Source organism: Nelusetta ayraudi, unplaced genomic scaffold (assembly GCF_046127955.1).
Source record: "Nelusetta ayraudi isolate G7.1 ecotype Tasmania unplaced genomic scaffold, CSIRO-AGI_Nayr_v1 ptg000011l, whole genome shotgun sequence".
Taxonomy (NCBI): domain Eukaryota; kingdom Metazoa; phylum Chordata; class Actinopteri; order Tetraodontiformes; family Monacanthidae; genus Nelusetta; species Nelusetta ayraudi.
Genome location: NW_027466061.1, coordinates 24,410,001 through 24,420,000, shown reverse-complemented (window position 1 = coordinate 24,420,000; position 10,000 = coordinate 24,410,001). Strand labels below are relative to the sequence as shown.

The 10,000-nt window shown below is 47.0% G+C and overlaps 1 protein-coding gene across 3 annotated transcripts in view; it reads left to right on the top strand.

Annotated features, from left to right (window-relative positions):
* The first annotated feature begins 713 nt into the window (after nt 1–713).
* shroom1 (shroom family member 1) overlaps nt 714–10,000 on the top strand; it is a 26,292-nt gene continuing 17,005 nt past the window's right edge. Inside the window, exon 1 of one of the 3 annotated variants that reach the window (XM_076022032.1) lies at nt 714–821. The gene's annotated coding sequence lies outside the window, so the exon portion shown is untranslated. Of the gene's footprint in view, nt 930–9,054 lie in introns of those variants that run through there. The other 2 variants (XM_076022033.1, XM_076022034.1) reach the window with 2 other exon arrangements.

Here is a 10,000-nt window from a genome sequence, read left to right as displayed (position 1 = left end):
GGAGCAGGTGGACCTCTGGTGGACACCAGGTGGAGCCCTGGTGGAGCACGGGGACCCCTGGTGGATCCCTGGTGGAGCAGGTGGATCACTGGTGGACCCTTGGTGGAGCAGGTGGACCCCAGGTGGAGCCCTGGTGGATCCCTGGTGGAGCACGGGGACCCCTGGTGGAGCAGATGGATCACTGGTGGACCCTTGGTGGAGCAGGTGGACCTCAGATGGGCCCCTGGTGGACCCTTGGTGGAGCAGTTGGACCACTGGTGGACCCCCTTTCCAGTTCTGAGCCCGACAGATGCTGCAGCTAGGTTTGGCTGTATTGGCGCTAAATATACTGTATATACGTGTGTGTGTGCGTGTGTGTGTGTGTGTGTGCGTGTGTGTGTGTGTGTGTGTGTGTGTGTGTGTGTGTGTGTGTGTGTGTGTGTGTGTGTGTGTGTGTAATAATAAGATAACAATAATTATATCTATAAATATGATGCATGTTTTAATGTTTTAGGTTGTAGACTCATACAAATAAGACTCATGACTTCTACTAGTTAATGATTTATTGAATAATATTTGTATATTCTATGTTGTTGACCCGTTTCCACTGAAGCGAGCAGTGCCGGAGAAAATTCCACTCTCCTGTCTTTAAAACGAGGCCGGCCAATAGGAGGCCGCTCCTCCCAGAGAGCCCGCCTCCCTACCGCTTTTGGTTGGCCGATGGCGGCCCCTCCCGTCACCGTTCATCCGCCTCTCCCGCTCCCTCCCCCGGGAGAGAAGTGAGGGACAGACGGAGGGACGGAGAGGAAAGAAATCTCCCGACGGCCCGAAGGAAAGAGAGAGTAAGTCCGAACGACTCTTTTTCTGTTTTTGGAGACTTTTTTCCAGGATAACGTGGGAAGTTGATATGGAGCAAACCAACCGAAAGGTGGAAGTTCTGGAATCAGCAGGTGGGTGAAGGCGACAGACAGGCTACAGACAGACGGACGGGCAGCAGGTGCCGCAAATGCAGCGGTGGTATCGTATCGCTGCGGAGTTTCGGTCGACTGTTGTCACATAATATCAGCAACAGCGGGTCACGTGACCGTCTGGACAAAACCTCCGGCTATCTTCGAACTTCAGTCTTTCTATACCGTGGCTGCTCGGACTTACTGTCTTACTGTCACTTCACGCACCTGCCAGGCTACTTCCGGTCTGTCGGGCTGCTGTCAGACTGTCTGTGGACACTTTGCTGCTGTGTTTGTGTTTTAACAGAGGTGGCAAAAGTACTCACACCCTATACTGTAGTACTTTAGTAGTATGGATACTTGCTCTCGTAAAACAACACAATTTTTCAAAAAGTCAAAAAATTGTGACAGAATAATCTGGATTGAAGTGACCAGAGGTCAGCAAGTCTTGAGAAGCATTTCGTGTCTGGCTTTGCTACTCTCAATACTATAGTTTTTTCTTTTTTTTTTCTTTTTTTTCTTTTTCCAATTGCAGCTCAACCAAATTGTAATCAGTAATAGTTCTGACCAGTCAGACATTATGGAATGTTGACACTATTAATAACAATAATCAATCATGTTTATTTTTCTCTGCACTGAAAACGTACTGAAGCCGAGGTTCTCTAAAATAATCTCCTGTCTGTAAAATATCATTCACTGTTGTATTCAGCAACACAACAGTAGAGCTCCACCTCAGGCAACCACTAGAGTCAAGACTGGGCCACGTTATTGACCATCTGACTGGTTGTTGAAGCAACAACGTCGGAGTGGAGTCGTCGTCGTCCAGCGCGTGTAGTGTGTGTAATCGTGACAGCGGCACTTTCTGCGATGAATGCCCTGGAGCTTGGCTTGAATGGAGATATTTCCCCACAGACTGATGAGGCAATGACTTTCCTCCTCTGTCCAGGGACTGCTGTTTTCTACTTCTTCGCTCCCTGCTCTGGCGAATTGGGTCTTGCGTCGCATAGAGTGAGGTCACGGACAGTCAAAACCGATCGGTGTGTTTGAAGCTGTTCAGACTGAGACTCGTCTGTCCAAATGCGATTTGTGGCTGTTCAGACTACAATAGAGCCATCCGGTTTCAATCTGGATGGGCTGCAAATCGGATTTTGGCTGGCAGTCCGAACGGGCTAACAGCTGACTGGCTGTAACAATGCTCAGTATTTTAGCCACCAGCCTAAAACGTCAAACCACCACTGTAGTTTTCTACTGTGTATTTCTAAGTACAACTGAGTGGCTGACTGACTGACTGACTGGCTGGCTGACTGACTGGTGAACCTCCTCAGCCTTGCTGCTGCCTCTAACATTGACACCTGTTCCTGAATTATGCACAGGAAGTGGCCCTTTCTTTTTTTTTCCTCTTCCCGGTCAATGATGGCCCAATGTTTTATTTAAGGTGGGAACAAAAGGAGGTGGGGGGGGGGGGGGGGGGACTGCTGCAGGGGGAAACCAGACACTGGTGTTTTGTGCTGGAAACTGAAGCACTCATGTGGTGCGTTGGTCGTCAGATGGTGGAGGGGATGGAAGAGGCAGGGAGAGGAAGGGGGAGGAGCACACTGTCCTCTTTGTGCTGGTGGCTGCCCACTGCTGGTCACCTGACCTCAGAACTCGCAGCCCGGCAGCATCCTGCACCTTTTCTATCTTAAATCCTATTGTTTAAACCTCACTCTCTCTCAGGTTAGTGAAGGTACCTGTTGGCTCCGCCCCTATGTGGCCGCTTTTGTTTTGTTATCTTTATCCCACCTCGAAATATCAGTATATATATATTTTTTTTAAATAGGAGGCTGTAAACACAGGGCTAACGAGAACTGGTCAGGATGATTGATGGTGTGAAGCTGTTTCCAATCTGCGCAGATAGAATACAATAAACAAGAGCACTCATTCTCACCCGCACACACATGCACGCACACACGGACAAGGATGCATGCTGATTGGCTGCTGCTGCTGGTCCTGCTCAGGTGGCCTGGAGATAAAGCGTGTGACACTGAAGTGTTTTGTGTGTGTGTGTGTGTGTGCGTGTGTGTTTGCTGGCTGATTTAAAGAGAGAAGTAAAAAAAAAAACTAACAATGGATGTGAGGAGAGAGGCCAGATGTTGTGATGTTCTGCAGAGTGTCTCCTGATTGAACAGTTGGAAGCAGGTGTGAAGGTGCTGCTCAGGTCGCCAACTCGGATTACACAACTGGCCCCTGGACGATCAGAGTCCAGCGGAGGTTTTATCCCAACCTCTGTTATCCAGCGGCAGTAAAGTGGAGACGAGACTGAGGAGCTTAGAGATAAGAAGCATGCAGCGTTGCGTCATGGGAACCTTGCAGGACTTTGCTGATAAACAGTGACTCCAAGATCGTCTGACTGGGTCTGAAGTCTTGCTAAGTTGATCTCGAATGTCCCGTCCGCAGTGAATGCCCCCCCCCCCCCCCCCCCCCCCCCAGGCTGCATGAAGGAAGGAAGCTTCTGATTGGCTGCTGGCGCAAGCAGCATAGTGGCAGTCAGTATCCAGTGACGAGTCTGAAGCCCTATTCGCACAGGATTAGCATTACCTCTGGACCTCTGGTCATTTATAAATGACCCCCACCACGTCTGTGTTTCTTTCGGTGCATTCGCACAGGATAAGCAAAGTCCGTATTTTTCTCTAGTGACTTTAGGACCCGGATATGATGTCAATGTGGTGCACATCACATGCGCTTTTGTCACATGTGCCAAACAAAGCTCAGTGGCGGCTTCGGTGGTGGTACGGGAGTATGTGTTTGGTCACATTACACATTAGTAGTCATGGCAACTGTAAATAAAATGTCCAAGCAGCAACATGACTTCTGAACAGTGTGCAGTTGTTGTCAGAATAATCTTCCGAAATTTGGCTCCGTTGATGGAACGCAGCTCGCTCTTTCTTGGAATGGGTTTCCAGTACTGATACGAGACTGTATTTGCGCCTAAAACGCTGTCAAAGCTGCCACTAATAATTTCCCAGCAGCCTCCATTTTTCAATTGGAAAAGAAGTAGAAAAGACGCACAATAAAAACAAAAAATACACCCCAATCACTGAGATGCAGATTCACACGGGATTGGTATTATCACAGGACGTCCGTGTCCCCAGGTGATACTAATCCCGTGCAAATAGGGCCTTAGGCTGTGCCTCAGCTCAGGGTCTGCATCCTTCGTCGGTGGGACGAAGCCAAACTCGCCTCCTGATGGGACGGTCTGGCCTTCGGCGTCTTTCCTGCTTGCTTCTCCGCCGTTCCCTACTGCTGGCCAACCCTGGAAGTGACGTTTTTCTAGCATCAAGCTAACCATTACTCAGCATTAACAGTCACATATTTTAACTGAATTGAATTTTGGGGTTTTGGTTAAACATATATGGCATTGGATGTGCAAATAAGTAAAAACCCTACAGTAAAAAAACATATTATTTTATGTGAAATGTAAATACTCTATAGAGGTCATCAGCAGGTCATTACTGCCCCTCTGCCCCTGCAGTCCGTCTGTCTGTCACACCCACACCCAGGAGACCACCACCTGCCAGTGTCATGTGTCACTTCCCTGTGTGTGTGTGTGTGTGTGTGTGTGTGCGCCGACCTTCGAAACAAAACACACACACACACACACACATACACAACAAACCACTGTAATCACAGAGGGAATTGTTCTTTTGGCTCAATGTGTCTTGACTAGTGTTGATTAGTGTTGATTTGTGTCAACTAGTGTGTTGACGCGTGTTGTAGTATTTGGTCTCAAATCGCACAGCTCCTCTTGTCTCACGTCCTGTCACCTGGTCACTTTTTGTTCTGAAAATGAAAATTTACCCACTGACTGAATCACAAAGAGTGAATGAAAACTTCCAGTCCAACAGTAAACTCATTATATATAAACACACCTAATACCCAGAATGCACTGGGGCCTCTGACAGTGTTGTCGTCCCTCCACCGTTGCTCGCCCCACTAGGTGTTTTCTCTCTCTCTCTCTCTCTCTCTGGGCTCAATGTCTATAGTGTGTGTGGAGGTGTTTGCTGGAGATGTCTAGTGTGTGTTATTACCACTATTATTAGATGCTTTTTCTCGAGGCATGAAAGGAACGTGGAAAGAGAGGAGAAAAAAGCGCTTATGCTGATTTATTTCTGAGTTCCAGAGATCAGAGATTATCAGCTTGTGGAGGAGAATAATTCTGTTTCACTCAAAACTTTTAACACAACCGTTCAACAAAATTGGCACCTGAAATACATTTTTAATCAGCATATTAAAAGCAAAATGAATAAAGGCATAGATAGACTAATGGCACATGATGATGGATGGATGCAGTGAAGGATGTTTGGATGTCTCTCTCCTCACTCGTGGTTGGTGGGAAACCCTGGTGGGCGGCTCTGAGGTATTTTGCATCGATGCAAATCTGTGTGTGTGTGTGTGTGTGTGTGTGTGTGTGTGTGTGCTCTCTACTGTTGCTCCACTGTGGTGCAAAGGTTGCTTGTGTTACAAAGAGTTCCAGTTTATTATCAATGGCGGAAGTGAAAATGTTTTTCCCACTGATTATCATGAAGTCACCTGGCTGGGTGTGTTTTATTCCTACTGTCGTAGTGTGTTGTGTGCGTATGTGGGTCAGTCAAGTGGGTGGGTTTTCAGCCAATCATTGTGGTTTTCAATGAAGTGGTGACCTCATCTCGCCTGACCTCAGTGACCTCCTGCACATTCCTGCAGCTTTTACAGCACATTTCTGCAAACAGTCTGATCCCAATAGCTGAATTTGATTCTCTGCCGATACCAGAGCTCTGTTTTTCTTCAATAGATAGATAGGTAGATAGATAGATAGATAGATATAGACTTTATTGATCCCTATCCAATATCATTGTAATTATTGTTAAATTTTACATGAGGCAGTATGGCAAGTACATGTACATACATATTCAAGTATTAATGTATAATCGATAAACGTCATTAATTCAGGACATTTATCCATGTTTATAATGGCTAGTTTCGTCTCACCAGTGTGGATCTAGGAGAGCTGGCACTCAAAGTGTGAACATTACAATGTCACAGTTATCCACAGTGTTACGTGATGTTGGAACAAAGAACTCTGTAAATATTTGTGCTAAGTGTGACTGAATTTGAGAGTGAACGTCGCTCGTGGGAACAGTGGCAATTAAAGACCCTGGAGATCACTGGTTCACCTGAGGAACCGGAGTTATGGTGGCAGTGGGAGCGGCCTTGGAAAGGAGAAGCAACACGGACCAATCAGACGGAGGCTGTGCAACATTCAGCATCCAGCAGACCCTCAAGTTCCCTCAACTGCCTGAAGTTTCTCAAGGTTCTCCCAGTAAGTGTGGCTGCACTGGAGCTGCACCGGAAATGTACTGGAAGTCTCCGAGCAGGAAGTGTTGAGATGTGGAACTGGAGCTGAGATTCTGAGGTTTGGAGGTTCTCCAGGTTCCTTCCAGGTGACTGACACAACAACAACAACAACAGCTTGAGATTCCTCTGAATGGAGGTGGGGTCTTGTCGCCTCCAGACAGTAAGTAGGTCACTTATTATTCTCACTTCTCACTTTCTTCTTCCCTTGTCTGGGCTGCTGCTGATGTAATCACATGGTGTTCCATGAAATCAGAGGAATGGGAGGATTGTGGTCTGGGATCTCATCTGCCTGGATTGTTTGACAGCTGTGATGTGTTGTGTTGTTGTTTTGCTTCAAGTCCAGAAGCTCTGCTGACTTCTACCTCACCTGTGCACCGGCGGACAAAACGGCTCTGCTTGAATAGCAATAATCATCATCACTCTGGCTCCGTCCCCTTTTTTCATCCCCAACAAAAAGCCCCGTTGACTCATCCTCCATAATGGTCCTGGTCCTCCAGACTGGTACCCCAGACTGGCCCTGGTCCGCCAGTCTGGTCTCTCAGATTGGTCCTCCAGACTGTTCCTGGTCCCCAAGAGTGGTCCAGGGGGATACCAGTTCTGGATCAGATGGCAGGAACCAAGGCCGAGGCTGACTTTCTGTTTCTTGCTGATCACTGATTGGCCGATGACACTTCCAATTATTTCTGTTTTTATTCCATTATTTCCTTCTGTTGTTGTTGTTGCTGTTGCGCTTGTTGTTGTTTTTACTGTTGTAGTTGTTGTTGTTGTGGCTGTTGTTGTGTGAACCTTCAATGAACCTTCCGTTGAGTTCCTGCGTGGCCGCTGGGGACGATGCATTTGTGGTCCTGTGGGAGACTAAGGAGGTCCTGAGGTCAGAGGCTCCTGTTGTGATTGGCTGACGGAATGCGTGGCTGCTCGGGATTGACCTGGGCAGGTTGTCAGATGGTCAGGAGGCTGTCTGGAGGCTCATCATCTCGCTTCTTCTTGGACGTGCCGAAGATCACATCACAGGCGTTTCCATCCTTCCACATGGGAATTGTGGACATTCCTACCGCAGATCAGCCTTGAGTCAGCTGACCTGCTGTAAAACAACCCGGCGCCCAGCTCTGATTTTTGCTTTATTGCATGTTTATTACAGTCACACTCATTTTATTTGAATCCTTTGAGCTGCAAAGACGGTCGGTTTCTCTCGTGATATGTAAAAAACAGTTGACTCTGCAGGATGGAGAAAGTTTCTCTTTTCTGTGTCCCTGAAGTCAAGGTGGCACTTGGTGCTGAGGAAGGCACATTGATTGATCAGTCTGCCTATTGATTGTCTTCATCATTCAGCCCGGTGTTTGTGTTTGTGAGCAGAAAAACTGACAGAGAAATTTACGTCTCTCACTCTGACTACTCTCCCCCCCCCTCTCACTTTCACCCTCTCTCTCTGTCTCCAGTTTTTTTTTTCTGTTTCCTTTTTCACTCCAATCAAAAGCTCCCAGCCGATGGCTCCATCCCCTCAGAGGCGGGATCTGCTCCAGGTTTCTTCCTATTCAGGGAGTTTTTTAACCATCGCTGTTGTCCCAGATGCTCTGGAAGGATCAGCTACTTTTCTCACTTCGAGCTGCCAGCCTGTGATTTCGATCTTTACAGATAAAAGTTGATTAATTAATTGATTGATTGATTGATTGAAACTAAGTGAATGTCTGCTGCTCTTTTACTATGAGTCGTTATGGCTCGTCTTACCTGTTGCTTCCACTGTTTTCAGTAAGTGACTACATTTAGGCCCTGTTTGCACTTGGTCATTTCATGCGTTTTTTGCTGATCAGATTACGAAAAACGCATGAAATGACCAAGTGCAAACAGTCCAAATCCGTTTTGACATCCGATCACCAAAACCACCTCCCGATGTGGTTTTGGTGATCGCATCGCATAAAAACGCATTCGTCACGGATGTGCAAACAGAATGTGACTTCAGTCCACATTAACGACCGCCTACTCCACTCACCTCTCCCGTGCACGTACTTGGTCGGCGCCCCAACTTCCGGCGTCGTCATTATGAAGTTACAAACAAGAAGCGAAAACGAATCATTTTTGTTAGACTCGTTTATTAGCATGCTAATAAATTTCATTCCGGATTAGCGTATTTTGTCAGTGGAGCAGCGGTCGCAGTTTCCCACATATGAGATTAAATGTGCGACGTTGCATCCGAAAATCTGCCAGCCACTGTTGATCCGAAAATAAAGTCGTCACCACTCTGTCCCACCAGTCGTTACTCCTCGTTCGGATCCATACGAGCTGCAGTAGAATTAAAACGAGTGACTTGATATAGTCCGCAAACAGGAAGTTGATTCTTATTCGCTGTCATGTAAAACGCGCCGATAAAGTCGCTGTCCACATCTACCACATCAATATTCATCACCTGAATATAAGCCGCACCAGCTAAATTTAGGGGAAAAAAACAAATGTGTACATATACAAGCTAGGACTATAAGCCGCAGGTGTTTCGTCAGGAAACGGGTCTGCGGAGCGGATCGGTTCGGCGGCTGCGAGCCTGCGACTCTGGACTCGCACCGCATCCTGTTTGCGGGGTCCCGCTGGTCACCTCGGTTAATTGGTATGGGGTCGGACTCGAGGCAGCGACGCACCGGAGCTCACGAAGACAGAGCGCGTAAAGACAAGAGAACAGACAGACGAGAGCACGCAGGGTTCAAAGCATGGGAAAAAAGTAGCGGCTTATAGTCCAGAAATTAAGGTACGCAAATTTGCTCACCTGTCTACCTCTGTGAGCCACCGAGACTCAACAAGCACGGCTTTCTTTGTGTGCTAGTAAATGAAGTCATCATCCAGGTAACATTTTGATGTAGGCTGCCTGAGAAAACTGGTTTCCCTCGGTGATCATGTTCTCTTTGCTTTCATGAAAAATTGCCACTAATGTGTATGTTTGAGAATTTCTTTGCTGCGGCGCAACAGCTGTTTGGTAAGAACCCCCGATGGGGATTTGGAGGCAGACAACAATGCCATGTGTGGTTGTGGGGCTCCACCAAAACCATGTATTCCACACTTTGTGCCATCACTGCGGTGACTGTGCATATGGGTTCGGAAAAGAGACTGGCAGGAGAGGGTTTGTAATTGTAGTGTATGGAGCTTCACTGAGAGCAGTGAAACGTATCTACCTTCTGTTGTGTTGATAACAGAAGTAGAAAACAACAGTAATGAAAGAGTTTTTCAACAAATAATGGAGAGACAATTTCCCAATGACGTGCAGATCATTTGAGAAACTTTGTGGACTTATGAAGGTGTTCAGAGTCTACAGGAAGTAACTGCGCCAATTCTACTCCAGGTGAGAAGCGGCATGAACTGGCGAGTTGTGCAGAGTACCATGTCATTGCAAATCTTTTTTGGAGTACACAAATGAACTGAAAAGGTTTGCGTACTGCTGCTGCAAAGGAATTGTGTCCTCAGTTCTACACAAACTTGTAAAAGCGCCATGCGTTGGAAGAAGCTTATGTCCTGACTGTTTTTGTTCTGGGGGCACGCAGTAGCGTAGGGGTTGTGTTGCATGCCTAACTGCATTGTCCAGTTAAACTCCGGCTAATGCGTATACATGAAGGAGAAATTCAAATTCCAATCGCATTATCTGGGTGTCTTAATCGGAGTTCTCCAACTCCGATTTTAGTCAGACTAATACGTTTACATGCACTGCAGTTGTCCAGTCATAG